This window comes from Octopus sinensis, linkage group LG17, assembly GCF_006345805.1.
Source record: "Octopus sinensis linkage group LG17, ASM634580v1, whole genome shotgun sequence".
Taxonomy (NCBI): domain Eukaryota; kingdom Metazoa; phylum Mollusca; class Cephalopoda; order Octopoda; family Octopodidae; genus Octopus; species Octopus sinensis.
Genome location: NC_043013.1, coordinates 5,974,452 through 5,990,096, shown reverse-complemented (window position 1 = coordinate 5,990,096; position 15,645 = coordinate 5,974,452). Strand labels below are relative to the sequence as shown.

The 15,645-nt window shown below is 37.6% G+C and overlaps 1 protein-coding gene across 2 annotated transcripts in view; it reads left to right on the top strand.

Annotated features, from left to right (window-relative positions):
* The window catches only part of LOC115220678 (stress-activated protein kinase JNK), a 154,117-nt gene that overhangs the window by 35,826 nt on the left and 102,646 nt on the right, over window positions 1-15,645 (top strand). The window contains exon 2 of one of the 2 annotated variants that reach the window (XM_029790793.2): window positions 5,108-5,188. The exons of the other annotated variant lie outside the window; for it this stretch is intronic. The gene's annotated coding sequence lies outside the window, so the exon portion shown is untranslated. The remainder of the gene's footprint in view (window positions 1-5,107; window positions 5,189-15,645) is intronic. 2 annotated transcript variants of the gene reach the window in all.

Below are 15,645 nucleotides of genomic sequence, written 5' to 3'. Positions count from 1 at the left end.
TAATAATAATAATAATAATCCTCTTTACTATAGGCACAAGGCCTGAAATTTTGAAGGAGGGAATTAGTCGAATCCCCAATGTTTCACTGGTACTTGATTTATCGACACCCCCTGCCCCCAAAGGATGAAAGGCAAAATCGACCTCAGCAAAATTTGAACTCAGAATGTGTTAATTATAATAATAATAAAACTAAAAACATTATGTCAAAGTATCTGGATTTGAAAAAAAAAAATTGTGTTGATTATGTAGCTATTTAGTAAATTACAGCCATTGGCAGGAAGTTGTTCGGACTAGTAGCATTCCCAAGTGACTCCTGTTCTGTCATTATGCAAGGAGATATTATCTCACCATCATTATTCAATATGGTAAATAAAATAAGTCATTTCAGAGAAAGATGGTATAAAGCAGACTGATGAGAAAAGGCCATGTGACTTTCGATTATGCTGACAATTCTATTGTTCTCACATCTACAGACTGTGGCTGCCCGAGTTGGTTTAATCGTCAATCCAGAGCAAAGACGCCAAGTAATGAATATTGCATGCATTGTGAGACAATTATCGACAGTTGTATGTGTAATTTTACAGGTTGTGGACAATATCTATTACATAGGATCTGAAGACAGTACAAATCTCAACTGAAACACAACTGCAGTGTTTAATACAAATGTTATCATTTTTACAGGCATTGGTGCTGTAAAAAAAAATTATACTCTGGAGCTCTGTGTTGCTTTTTATAGCAAGGAGATTTCTTCACCAATAGCTAAAGACACAGTCATGACTGTATTTAAGAAGTTTGCTTCCTAACCACATGATTTAAAGTTCAGTCCCACCCCGGGCAAGTGTCTTCCACTACAGCCCCAGGCCAGCCAAAACCTTACCAAGATATTCTGGTAAATGGAAAATGAAAGAAACTTGTGTTTATGTGTGTGCGTGTGCACGTGGGTTGGTTTGTGCTCTTTATCATGACATTGCATGACACTTTTTAGTAAGCATCATTGACAAGCAAGTTATGTTCTTCGTTTCCAATCTTCCATAAAAGAAAAAAAAATGCTTATCCTATCATAGGGGAATGTTTCATTTCTAAGAAACAAGGTTGGCAGCAGGAAGGGTATCTGGACATAGAAAACAATGCCTCAGTGATGATGAACGAAAGGAATTCTTTGCAAGGTATGTTTTGCTATCAGTGCTGATGTAGCTAACCTACACAGAACATGTGCTTACTGCTGCAATGTTTTGAAAAACATAAATGCAAGCTGTCTGGATGTGCATTAGCAGATGATGGAGGGGATTAAGCCACTTGTTACAAAGGAATGAGGACTGTACTGTAAAGAACCTATTAGCGTGGCTAGTTATTAATGAAAGTGGTGAGCACTAACAACTACCATGGTTACTACATGTTGTTATGGTTGAATGAGTGGCTGGTGATATTGACAGTTCAAGCGTAATGACTGGAAGGAAGGATCTTTTATAGATGAATGAAATGAATTAAGAAGAACCCAGCTATGAAGACAACAATGAAGATGAAATATTCATATAAAAAAAGTATCAAAAACAAAAAAAATAAACTTTCAAAGTAAATAGTTATAAACATTCACATTCCTTGTCTCTGTTGATAGATTTGGCAAAATTCAACTGTGAATGGTGCTTCCTCATTACATAAAAACAACCAAAAGCGAGCAGTGAGTATGAGTGAGTGGGTGTTTTGTCTCAAGAGAAAGTTACAAAAAATTGGCAAGGATGTCCCGATAAAAAATTCATACGTTACTACACAGTGTATAAATGATTAAATTTTGATATATTTAAACATGTTTAGTCTTGCTTAACTTGAACAACATAATCAAAACTAGAGCTTGTTCATTCCTATTCTTCTGGATTCTTAAACACACGGACACACATACATACACACAAATGCACACAGACATGTGCATATGTACATACATTATATGTATACACACACACACATATATATATATAGAGAGAGAGAGAGAGACTTATTTATTTATCTACTTATTTATTTAATACTTTTATTCCTTGCCTCCTTCCTCTACTAAAATATGTTAAATGGCTTTGTATGAATTAACAGAACATATCTTTTGCATCTGGTTGCCATTCCTGGTCCTGAGTTTGCATTACTATCTTCTTTAGGTTAACTAGTGTCTAAAGGAATCTGGCTTGCCCCCAAGTCAAATCATCTTCCTCTAACCAACTCTGGAACAAAGTGAGCCTGTAAGTGGTCGCTTGAACAGCTAGAAATAGCAGCCAAATTTCCTTCATATATCATCCCTTGCCTACTAGGATGAGCGGTGGGGACATTCGATGATATAATTTTAGATATATCGAGTTTGAATACTCATGAGTAGAAAGTCTCTGATCACAGTTCAAACACTCAGTAACCTAACTTTCATGGTATTAGCTGATACAAAAGTCTTTTCAAAGATTTGATTTGTTATCTACCAGCAGGTCAGTATGATTTTAGTGGATCATTAGGAGAGGTACAGTATCCCCCTTAAGTCATTAATTATTACCAAAAGATGCTTCTTTTAAAGTCTAGTTTTAAATTTTTTTCTCTTTTTAATTTGTTGAGAAGTTGGACTGCTGATTGAAAGGTCAGAGCTTCAGTATTTACTATAACATAGATATAGGCTTGGGTGTGGTTGTGTGGTTGAGAAACTTGATTCCCAGCTATATGGTCTTGGATTTAGTCTTAAAAACATTTTGGGCATGTAACTTCTCTTATAGCCCCAAGCCAACCAAAGCATTGTGAGTGGATTTGGTAAATGGAAATTGAAAGAAGCCCATCATGTGTATGTTTAGTCTTGTCTTGATATTATGTAATAGTTGTAAATGATGTTGCTTGTTTCCAACCTTCCATGAAAAACCTATCTGGCCATGGAGAAATGTTACCTTGCTTGGAAATTAAGATAAAAGCACCTACCTTCAAGGCCATTGTATAACCATTCTAATCTATTAATAAACATAAATTCAACATGGTTAGCTATATGGTTATATAAAAAAAGAAATATCTTTCATACCAATTTATTCAATGAAAAGGGAACATAAAAATTTAAACAAAGACAAAGATTGCAAGCCAGACTAGATAATTTAAGGTTAACTTAAAAACGGAACCGTTAGAGTGTCATATTTGGTTACAACCCCTTTATATTCTGTGTTCATATCAACCCTGCCCTTCATCACTTCTGGGTTACTAAAATAAGTAGCAATTGATTCCATCTTATTATGAAACAATTTGGTGTAGTTGTTTGGATGTAGATTATTTGGCACAGCTACCTGTTTTGGTGACAGTAATCTTGGCACTAGAGGCAAACACACATATGCGTGTGCATGCACATAGAAATATACACATACAGATAGAGGGAGAGAATGAGAGAAACATTAAACAATCTGGTGTCAAATAAGTCAATGCTGAATCAGCAACACCAAAATGACTGTGCTAAAATGTATTGTCATCATCATTAAATGTCCATTTTCCATGCTGGCATGGGTTGGATGGTTTTGACAGAAGCTGCCAAGCCAGAGAGCTGCGACAGGCTTCAGTTGTCTGTTCTGGCATAGTTTCTATGGTTGGATCCCCTTTCTAATACCAACCACTTTACAGGATGTACTGAATGCTTTTCACATGGCACTATCATAGGTGCTTTGTATGTGGCACCAACATGGCTGCTTTTTACATAACACCAGTGTAGGTACCCTTTATGTGGCACTAGCATGGGATATTTAATGTATGTCTCTTTTTTAGGAGAAGCCGTCTGAGATTATTGTAATTTTAGTGCAGATTTATTTTACATCTGATAAGCTGACCTGCCAACTTTCATTATTCCAGAATGGAAACAGCTGTAACAGTACTTAGAACACAGCCTACTAATCACTGCTTGTTGCAGCTGACTAGTTTGTGGAGTGCACTCAGGACTTGAAGGCAATTTGGAAGCTCGCTGTACAGTAAAGTATTGTGCTTAACTGGACAAAATTGCTACAGAAACTTGTGAAATGCTTTAGATTGCATATGGATTAACTTGTATGAGACAAGATTCTGTTTTTTGCTAGTACAAGAAGCCAGGCAAAGCAGATCCACCAGGAAGCTCATAACATTCAGCTTTTTTCAACAGCAAGGGCATCATCTGCACTCACTGGGTTCCCTCTTGTCAGATACTCCACAAAGAGTACTTTTGAAGGAGTTCAGGAAGAGATTTTGTAGCAAAAGGCCAGAGTACCCGTACCAGGGCAATGCACTAGTCCGCATTCTCTCCTAGTGACCAACGACTTGACAAAGATGAGCATCAAAACTATACCTTACCCTCCCTACAGTCCCTACTTTTGGTTGCTCCCTGAGCTGAAGGAGAAGATGAAGGAGGCTATGACAAGTGTCCTGGACACTCTTACTTTAGAGCACCACCACAAGAGCATTAGTCAGTGGAACCCACTTTGAAAAAGATTAGAGTTTTGTACTCCTTTGAAATTAATAACTGACTCTTCTGAAAAAGTCTCAAAACTTCTGGAACACACTTTGCATATCCCTCATCTGAAAGTTGTAAACTTGTGTTAATTTCAAAGATCTTTATTAACACAGATGACCAGGGCAGTGGTGTATCAAATTAAATGCATTGCATTAATTAATTTTGCTTCTATGTTAAATTTCTGCTAGAACCATTTTCATTTTTGCTCCCTCAAGAATTCCTAAAATAATACATGAAGGCAGGTAAATTGTTCACTGAGTTTTTCCTTTTGCCAACAGTAAGGTGTGAAGTGAGGGGGATTTGGCTGCTGTTTAATATCTCAAACAACTGTCTCGAGGGTCCTTATTTGACTTCTTTTCTGGTAGAAGACACTTTTGTGGAGAATTAATTAGAACAGCTTTGTTGATAGCAAGCTTCAAGAATGTGATAGCGCAAGATCACTACACCAGAATGTATGTAGGTATGCACACATGTATATTGTATGTAGGTATGCTGTATTCTTGATCAATCCAATCCAGATCAGCAAAGAGGAGATGGTGATGCTAGCTTATACATATTTTACTCATTATTACACAAACCTTTTATTATTATTATTATTATTATTATCATTATATTTTTTTGTTTGTTTATTGTAGGAACTTTTGTGGAAGCCCTGGCTTCATCTGATGAAGATTAATGATACTGAATACGTAGTGAATACAGAATTGCCTTAAGGGGTAAGGATATTTGTATGCTTTATTATGTTAGAATAAAGTAACCCCATCCATGTTCAAATACACAATAGATATATCAATGGCACGTTTAATAAGAATGGAATGGATGAACAAATGTTGTTCTTCAGTAGATTGTTTGAACACAGGGCTGTATAATGACAGAAATTATTTGAGATGGGAATCATTGCAGTTGGCTGATGTTTATGTAATGCCATCAACACACTTGAAATTGGAGCTTGTTTTGTTTTTGTTATTTTATTTTAAAATCCACAGAAAATGCTGATAATGTAGGGTTCGGTGACATCTAATATTTGAAAACAATTCACAAGACTAAAATGTGACATTTTATATTGTTTTTTAAAATTTACTTTGAGGATTTAAGTGGGGTTTTTTTTTCCTTCCGAATCTTTAATCAATGATTGCCCCAACATCATTTGCGGCAGCTTCAGTTAAATTTCTTTGACTTTCATTTTATCAATGATCTAATTCTATTGTTGGTTGTTGTGAATTTTACAGTCTTGTGGCTTTGTCAGTGGGCTCTTGGCTATGTCAATAGGCCCTTGACTTTGGTCATTAGGCCTTTGACTATATCAGAAGGCACCTAACTTTGTCAGTAGGACATTGGTTATATTATTGGGTCTTTGCTTTATCAGGAGCCTCTGAATGTGGTAGTATTTCCAATTTAGAGATTGATTTAATTCATTTTTAGTAATGTATTCTAGAATATTATTATTGGAAATTTTGAGGCCTTGTGGTTATATGTGACACGTTAACTGTGAGGCACAGGTGCTGGACCACGGATCGGTTTAAATAAAGTTTAAATCTTACTACAGCCATTAATGTTAGTTCATGACTTCATTTGCTCCAGTTTGAATGGTCAGTGATTGGAAAGATGTCATCATCATCAATATTTTTATTATCTGCTTTTCCATGCTTGCATGAATCATGAAATTTGTTGAAGCAGATTTTCTACAGCTGGATGTCCTTCCAGGTGCCAACCTTCACCTGCATCCAAGCAAGGGAATATTTTCTCATGAATAGATGTGTTCCCATGGAAGATTGAACACAAATGGCCCCCACTTATATGAGGATGACACTTATTTACTACTATACAAGTATCACATGGTTTCTAGACATGGAAATACAAACATACACACACACACATTTATATATAATCATCTTATATATTCATTTCATATATTTTCTGTCCTTTTACCATACTCTAACCTCTCATCACCAAGCACAAAGCCACTTCTCTTAATACCACTCTCCACTCGGTTGAGGGGTCTTGTCTTACAAGGTACTTGGCGACCTCACTCAGTGGTACTAGTGCCAAGTTAAAAAGCACCCATTACACCTTGTAGAGTGTGTTGGTGTTAGGAAGGGTACCCAGTTGAGCTTGGCACAGTCTTCTGAACTGCCGGCTCCTGTCAAACCATCCAACCCATGCATGCCAACATGGAAGGCAGACGTTAAATGATGATGATGGTGATACTTAACTATTGTTTTGTCCAATTGATGATGCCTCTGAGTAACTAATTTTTAGTGATTTATATTTTTAAACGAGGGGAGGCCTATTAAATTCATACTCGATCACAAGAGGAAAATTCTTTGGCCAAGTTAATAAAGTGTACGACTTGTGGTTGAGAGTTCATATTCCATCACTGGCATGGTGCCATGTCTATCACCAAGACAACCCTCCATCTAGTTCTATCAACAACATCCACCAAGCTGTGAATAAGTACCATGTAAGGAGTGGGGGAAAATACAAAGATAACTGAGTGTTTCATTATCTGACACCACAAAGTTTAAGTCTGAGCCATAATAGAAATGTTTCACACTGCTGTACTATTTCAGTCAATTCTCTCATTACCATGACTAACTGCACTCAATATAAATAAATCAATACCTTTTTTTTTTTTTTCTTAAATATTCTCCACAACACAGACATGGCTGTGTGGGTAAGAAGCTTGCTGCCCAACCCTGTGGTCTTCAGTTCATTCCTGTTGCGCAGCACCTCAGGCAAAGGTCTTCTATAGCCCCTGGTTGATCAAAGACTTGTGAGTGAAACTGGTAGAGAGCAACTGCAGAAAGCCCATCATATATATGTGTGTGCATGTCTTTGTGTTGTGTTTCTTCCCCCACACACACACACTGCTTCTTGACAACCAGTGCTGGTTTGTTTGCATCCCTGTAACTTAGCAGCTCAGCGAAAGAGTCTGCTACAATAAGTACCAAACTTGAAACTAAAATTATAAGTACTGCAGATGATTTTAACTAAAACCCTTCAAGGCAATGCCCCAGCATGGCCACAGTCCAATGACTGAAATGCGTAAAAGAAGAAAAAAAAGTTATTGAACTTCCATCTTTATATTCCTCCATCCCATTCCAAACACAGGTGGCTGCTGCTGCTACAACAAGCTCCTCTGTTTCCTGCACAGGAAATGAAGTCTGTTAAACACCTCGTTATTTTCTAGGGTCTTTCTGCTGCTTGATACATTGATGTGGGGCAAGGGATGCTTTGTCTAATGTTATGCTTCACCTACCTTTTTATTTATTTATTTATGTTAATATCATGCATTCTGTAAACAATAGAGGGTTATTGATTTTTAAGTTTTCAAATAACCACTCATGGATTTGCCACAAATGTAATGAACTGTTCACTAGTTCAGTGCATGGCAAAACCGACAAGGGACTGCCTGGACAACTTGAATGAAATATATACTGCAAGATACTTCTGTTTGAACATGTCTGTTTATTGGTTATCTTCTCAGTGTTCATTGGTAAAAAAAATGTACGTGTTTGTGTATGTATGTGACTTACTTCTGTGCTGTAAATGTCTACCATTTTCTCCTGCAAAGTATTTGTAGAAAACACTTGCCTAAGGTGCTGCACAGTGGGGCCAAACCCAGAGCCATGTGTTTGTTTGTTAAGCAAACTTCCTAACCAACAGCTCTCTCTCTCTCTCTCTCTCTCTCTCTCTCTCTCTCTCTCTCTCTCTCTCTCTCTCTCTCTCTCTCTCTCTCTCTACTATATCTTTATCGAGCCCAAAAGTTCTCCAGCCTACTTAAGATTTTTGCTACTTGTATTGGAATTTCTATCAGCATTGCTGGAATCTTTCTTCAACAGATCTTTGTTTGTCACTCAAAATATCTGCTTGTCTTTCCTCTTCCAGAAGAGGGATGGACATTAGAATATGTACCTGTAATGCACTGAGGATCATATATGAATCCCCTTTATCTCTCCCCCAAAATTAGCTGCTTTATGCATAAGAAATCTTTTTTTGTGTTTTTTTTAAAGTTATGGTGTTGAAAGGTATAGCATTATTGTCTGAAACCCTTTTTTGGGGGACAGGAAATATAGGACCCATCTCATTAAGCATTGCAAACTCTCTCTCCCTCTCCCTCTCTCTCTCTCTCTCTCTCTCTCTCCTGTGACAAGTGATAGAGCTTCCTACTTCACGAGGCATCGCACCCTGTTTGTTGCTGTGTAGCTGATATTAGGTAGATAGTCTGAGTCAATCCCTACTTAGAACACAGAGATAACCAATAAAACCATTTGAGATCAATCTATAGATAGAGCACATCAAGTTAGCATGTGTTTTCCATATAGAAAGAATGATGATTTTGCAGAGCACCATGTACCTTCTCTCTAGCAAGACAGCTATCTGTCCATCTATGATACTTTAGCCTCTCAACATCCTGTATTATACCACATCCCTCTCTACTACTCTCCTACTTGACCACCTATCAAGTATTAGTTTCATGACACAAGCACCTAGTACACTATGTAAAATGGTTGACATTAAGAAAGGCATCCAGCTATAGAAACTATACCCAAAACAGATATAGGAGCTGAATTCAGTCCTGCAGTTTGTCAGATCCTGTCAAACCATCCAACTCATGCTAAGGCAGGGGTTAAATGATGATTGATGAAGATCTATGCTTTGTGGAACAACTTCATTTATTGTTTTTGTTTTAGGTACTTCAAGGAGAGACATTCAACAAGTTTGTTCAGCCTGCTGGAAATAGTAGTCAAATTTTTGTTTTGTTATGCCCTACCTTTGTGAAAAAAAAGGAAGAGAACATTGAATATGTTGTCCTAGATATGTTATTGTATATATAAAAAAAAAGACTGGATGGTCATCATTGGCATGCCTTTTGTTTATAGATCTACACATTCAAACCAAGAACTTAGATATTTCACAATGTATACAGTTAATTTCCACCAGTTAGCTTTAGACAAGATCAACTAATAACTACTGCAATGTATTTTATTTTGTCAAAAATTATTAGTTGATATTATTGGAGTTATCTCCCTTGTTTGTCAAACTTAGATTTTTAAACACCCTAAGTGAGATTGCCAAGTGTACATGTTACATATGCATGCATACATACATCATGTGAAATTCCACCTTTCCAAGCTTGCATAGGTCAAATGGAACGTTTTGAGGCAAGTCTTCTGTGGCTGGATGCCCTCCCTGTTGCTAATGGTCTCATATTTCCAGCCAAGATAATATTTCTCTATGGCTAGACATGTTTTTTCATGGAAGAACTAGAAACAAACAACATCAATTGCATTATGGCGACATTTGTTTCCAATCATCACATGATGTCAAGACAAGGATATATACTCATACATACATATGCGGCAGGCTTCTTTTGGTTTCCGTCTACCAAATCCACTCATTAGGCTTTGGTCAACTTGAAGGTATAATAGACAATTGCCCAAAGTGCCATGCAGTGGGACTGAACCTAAAACCACATGGTTGGGTACCAAGCTGCTTAACCACACAGCCATGCTTGTGCCTCTCATATATCCATATATATTGTCCATCACAATGCTCAATAATTGACAAGACTTTTCTTCATCCTGTTGTTGACATACATCCATTCCATTCTCTCCTTTATCTCCAGCTAAAATCTCTTCAGCTTGTTTTCTGTTTATTGTTTATGTTTGTTCTTGCATCTGTGATTTTGTTGTTGCCATTATTACTCCTCCCCCTCCCCTCTCTTACCAACGACTCTCTCACCAGCCTCTCCTTCATCTCTCTCAATGGTACTTCACCGACCTCTCCTTTATCTGTCACTAATGTCTCTGTAGTCGCTCCTTCATCTGTCATGAATATCCCCCCTGTTTCCACTGTCACCTTTCTCTCCCTATCTTGCTGATAAAACACTTTACTAAAGTGGGAAAATAACTTCAGTAACACACACACACACACACATTTACAGACTCACGCACACAAATACACACACTCACACATACAGGCACCTACTATTCACACACTTAGTTTCTTCTTTTTTTTTTGTTTTTTATTTACATCACATTATTAAAGCATGCATTTAGAAGCATCTACCTTCACACATGTGTGCGCATGCATATATGCATATATTTACATACACAGAAGCACTCAGGCGCATACATGCTTACATGCACCTGCACAAATCTGTATATGCAGTCGCACAAATGCACAATATATTGTCTTTATAGATGTAATTTATCTAATGGATGCTAAGCACTTTTTAATTTCTATCTCTTCAATTCATATTTTTATTTTCCTGAGTTACATTCCTTCTTAACCTCTAATATATTAACATAATTCTCTTGTCGTTGTTGTCGACAATTTTGTCTTCATTTTGTTTTATGCTTACTTTTCTTTGTTACTGTTTCTTATCACCACCACCACCACCACCGCAACCACCACACCACATTTTTCTTTTTCTTTTTTTCTTTTTTTTTTTGTGCAAAGTACTTGTTGCTTCCTCCTCTTCTTTCTACCATCCCATATGTACCCATAAAAATTACAACTCATCTCAGAGCTTGGTTGTGCCTGACTGGCATCCGTCGAAAGCGAAAGCCCTACGCTGAAACAGTTTCTGTTAATCAATAGCTTTTACCACCGACAGATCGACTTTCTTGTTGTTTTGCAGACCAACTCCTCCTCCTCATTCTTAAATAGCATCAGTGTAGTAGCAGCAGTTGCAGCAGCAGCAGTTGCAGCAGCAGCAGCAGCAGTAGTAGTAGTAGTAGTAGTAGTTAACAGCAGCACCAACAACAGGCTTGTCACAGTGCATCTAGTCTTTGAGTCTTTTTTCTCTCTTGTCATTTTCTAGTTGCTCTGCCAGTCATTTGTACTGAGAACTGAGTAGTAAGCTTACGATTTGCTTTGTGTTTGTGTGTGTGTGTGTGTGTGTATGAATAGGATATGAAATAATGTTTCTGTATGCTGGGTTTTTTGTTTGTTTGTTTGTCGCTGGAACAATGAAGAGGTTGGGCTGCTAAGCCTGTTTCTTCCTATCTGCATCTGATGAATTGTAATGTCCCGCACTTAACTATTGTAAATGAGCAGTTTTGTCTCACCACAGAGCTTGTTGTTGTCGTCGTCGTCGTCGTCGTTGTAAAGTGACTGCAATAGTGGGGTATTGGACTGAATGAATGCTCTGCGGTGTTTCTGTGTCCTCCCCTCCCACCGCCTTCGTTCTCAGTTCAGATACAGAGAGGGAGACAGTGGTGAAGCAGTTCATAACATAAAGTACCAGTCATATATCAAACTATACTTCTTCCTCAGTATTTGAAGTCTTGCAACAAAGCTGTAAATCTACTATTATTACTACTACTACTGCTGCTGCTAGTATTACTACTACCATTACCAACACTATACAACTACTAGCAATAACCATATCTTGGGGCAGCACCTGACACTTAATACTGTAGTTTTGCTACATTTTGAATTCAAATTCTGACACAGTTGAATATGTCTTTTATTTCCCCAAAATCAAAACTCAATAAAATACTAGGGTCCAAGTCAAACAACTTCAGTCCTTCTACAAAACATAGGTAGTATGCCAAGTCAAAAAAATTTTTTATTATTATTATTATTATTAAGGCAGCAAGCTGGGAAAAAATGCTTAGCAGCATTTCGTCTGTCTTTATGGTCTGAGTTCAAATTCCGCCAGGGTTGACCTTGCCGTTCATCCTTTCAGGGGTCAATAAAATAAGAACCAGTAGAGTACTGGAGTTGATGTGATTGACTTAACCCTCCTCAGAATTGGTGGCCCTTGTGCCTAAATTTGAAACTATTATTACTATTATTAATATTATTATTATTATTATTATTAAGACTGAGCTGGCAGAATTTTTTTTGTACAATGGACATGAAGTACCAATCAAGTACAGGGGCTTATGGTTTTGATCCTCTCTTCAAAATTGCTAACCTTGCACCTAAATTACAAATAAATTATTTGTTAATATATATACACACATACACACACATATATGCAGAACCTTGAGCAAGTGCTTCTTACTATAGTCCCTGGTCAACCAAAGCTTTCTGGGTAGTTATGGTAGATGGAAACTGAAAGAAGCCTATTGTGAGTGTGTGTATGTTTGTATCTCTTTGTCTTATTACATTGTGATTTTAAATGAGTGTGGCTGTCATAAAACAGGAGCATCCATTTCCAATACTCTGTGTAAACATGTCTGACCATGGGGAAATATTACCTTCCTTGGAGACAGGAAGGGCATCCAGCCATAGACAATCTGCCTCAATAAACTCTGTCCAGGATGGAAAAGTGTATGTTAAAATGCCTATATTTATAGTAGTATCTATGTTATCATTCTGACATGGGCTAAATAACTATCAAAATTTGAAAATTTACACAATGGAACAAATGTTTTATTTGATCTAAACGGCCTTCCCTAACCACTTGGCCAATGAAGGCAGCCTGTTACCTATTTATTTGATAGCCAGAGTTCGAACCCTTAACCTAGTAGCACAGCACCTGCTGTTGTTGGAGTCTTGTATTCCTAGGTCTTTAGTGTGTGTGTATGTTTCTGTTTATCTTAAGTATTGATTTCAAATTTTGGCACAAAGCCAGCAACTTCAGGGCAGGAGGTAAGTCGATTACATCAACCCCAGTGTTCAACTGGTACTTATTTTATTGACCCAAAAAGTGTTGAAAAGGAAAGTGACTTCAGCAAAATTTGAACTTAGAATGTGAAGATGGACGAACTGCTGCTATGCATTTTTCCTAGCGTGCCAATGATTTCTGCCCGCTCACTACCTGTATATTAGGCTGTGGTTTCCATGCCTCCCCATATCCTCCACTTTGGCTCTACATTTTATACTCAGGTCTTTTTACCCGCCGCTATAATCTAGGTGAGTGCCACATGACATAGTAAAAACCATAACAGGAATTTTCAATCTCATATCCTCTCTGCTGGATGGTTGGTGTTAGGAAGGGCATCCAGCCATAAAAACTGTGCCAAAACAGACACAGAAATCTGGTGCCATCTTCTGCTTGGCCAGCTCCTGTCAAACCGTTCAAACCATGCCAGCAGGGAAGGCAGATATTAAGCGATGGTAATGATGGTGGTATCATTAGCTACAACAAGCACCACTCTTGGAATAACTCTACTAATTGATTATAGCTCACTTTGATAATCCCAGTACCTTCCAGGGTTTAGTATGACCACTGATATAAAATTGTCTGTTCCAAAGAAACAGTAGATAATTTTGTTAATGTCGGTTAACTCTACCTATCTACATACCTGCCCACTTAGAAAACCCTGACCCAGTTGACTAACGACACAGAACTGGCTGATGAAAAATGTATTAAAATCACAGGTGTGGCCATGTTGTTAAGGAGTTTGTTTCTAACCATGTGGTCTTGGGTTCAGTCCCACTGCACAGCACCTTATGCAAGTTTCTTCTGCTATAGTCCCAAGCTAACCATTGCTGTGTGAGTGGATTTGGTTGACAGAAACTGAAAGAAGCCCTTCATATATATGTGTATGTGTACCTTTGTCTAGATATCACGTGATAGTTGGAAATGAGCATCATCATCATACAAATGAAGTTGTTCATTTCCATGGCTAGGTATGGGAAAATATTATTTTGCTTGGCATCAGGTGAGAGTTAGTGAAAGGAAGGGCATTTGGCCATAGAAAACCTGCCTCAACAAATTCCATCTGACTCGTGCAAACATGGAAAAGTGGACATTAAATGATGGTGATACGGGATCAGCACTCAAGCTGTGCTAGCCTGAAAAATGTTATGTGTATCACACTGTTCACTCTTTCAAGTAATACGTGGTCTCAAGGTCAAATTTGTGTCCAGATCCTTTGCAGGCCAACATCCCTGTAGGATGCTATTACCAAAGATATGTGGTGATAGAAGTGGTGAAACCCAAGCGGGTCAAGATTTTGCATTGTTTAAAGTATATTTTTAGCAGCAATTATGGCAGTTTATGTGAAGTCGTAGCCTAGTAATTAGAATATTAGGTTTGCAATTGTAAAGTTGTGGGTTCAGTTCCTGGACCAAGCTGCTCATTGTATCCTTGAGCAAGGCTCTCTTCATCTGAAAATGAGTACCAGCCAACTACTGTCGGAGCGCTCTGTTTCCTCCAGCTGTCATGCTGTTGATGTTTTACTTGGTCATGGGTGACAGGGCCAAGAGAGGGTCCCTGTCTGCTTGTAACTACATAGACACCAAAAGCATTTTGAGAAAGCATGATACAAGCTACTGAGTGCAGGCACATAGTTTATTGGTTAGGGTGTTCAGCTCACAATCACAGGGTCATGAGTTCAATTTCCAGTGGCACATTGCACCCTTGGACAAGACAAAGTGTCAGCCTTGTCACATTGTGTGTTATGCTGAAATTCCTTGAAAACTACAATAAGGGTGTGCTTGTTTGTGGAGTACTCAGACACTTGCATGTTAATTTCATGTGTAGGCTAGATCAACTGGAACCCTTGTCCTCATAACCAGTGGAGTGCCTGGCCTAAGGCTACCGGGTGGTATTTGCAAGTGATGACTAAGCTTAGAGTTTCTTTCACATGTAACATAATTGTTAAATTTTCTTCTTCATAATTATGTTTATTTTCACTGATGTATCTTTGTAGGTGCATATATACTGATGTATGGTGTTCTGTATGCAGGTGTATATATGCATATGAGGGTTTCACAATGTTTGTGCCTAAGTGTGTATTTTGTGTCCCGGTATTTTTAAAGTTTTAATCAAGTGATGATGCATCTATTTGCATGATGTTTATTTAACCCTTTCATTACTGTATTTATTTTGAGATGCTTTGTGTTTCATTCAATTACTTTAAATATAACAAAGAATTTAGTAAATTAACTTAGCTATCATTCAGCTAGTGTTAGGAACATAAATTGTGAATAAGATTTGGCAGAAAATTTTAATTCAAAACTTATGAAAACAAGACATTTGTACTACAGAGCCAGAGTCGGTTTCAGCCGGGTTGGTAACGAAAGGGTTAAATGATACAACAGCTTCAGTCAGTTACTACAATTTTGTAAAACTTTATTCATATCTCACCTGTGCAGTTAATGAAATTAATCTGGAAAAATCTAGATTAGCCATTTCTATCTTTTCTTTAAAAATGTAGATTTGCTCAAGGCTACTGTAAACAAAACATTTGGTAACATGAGTAAC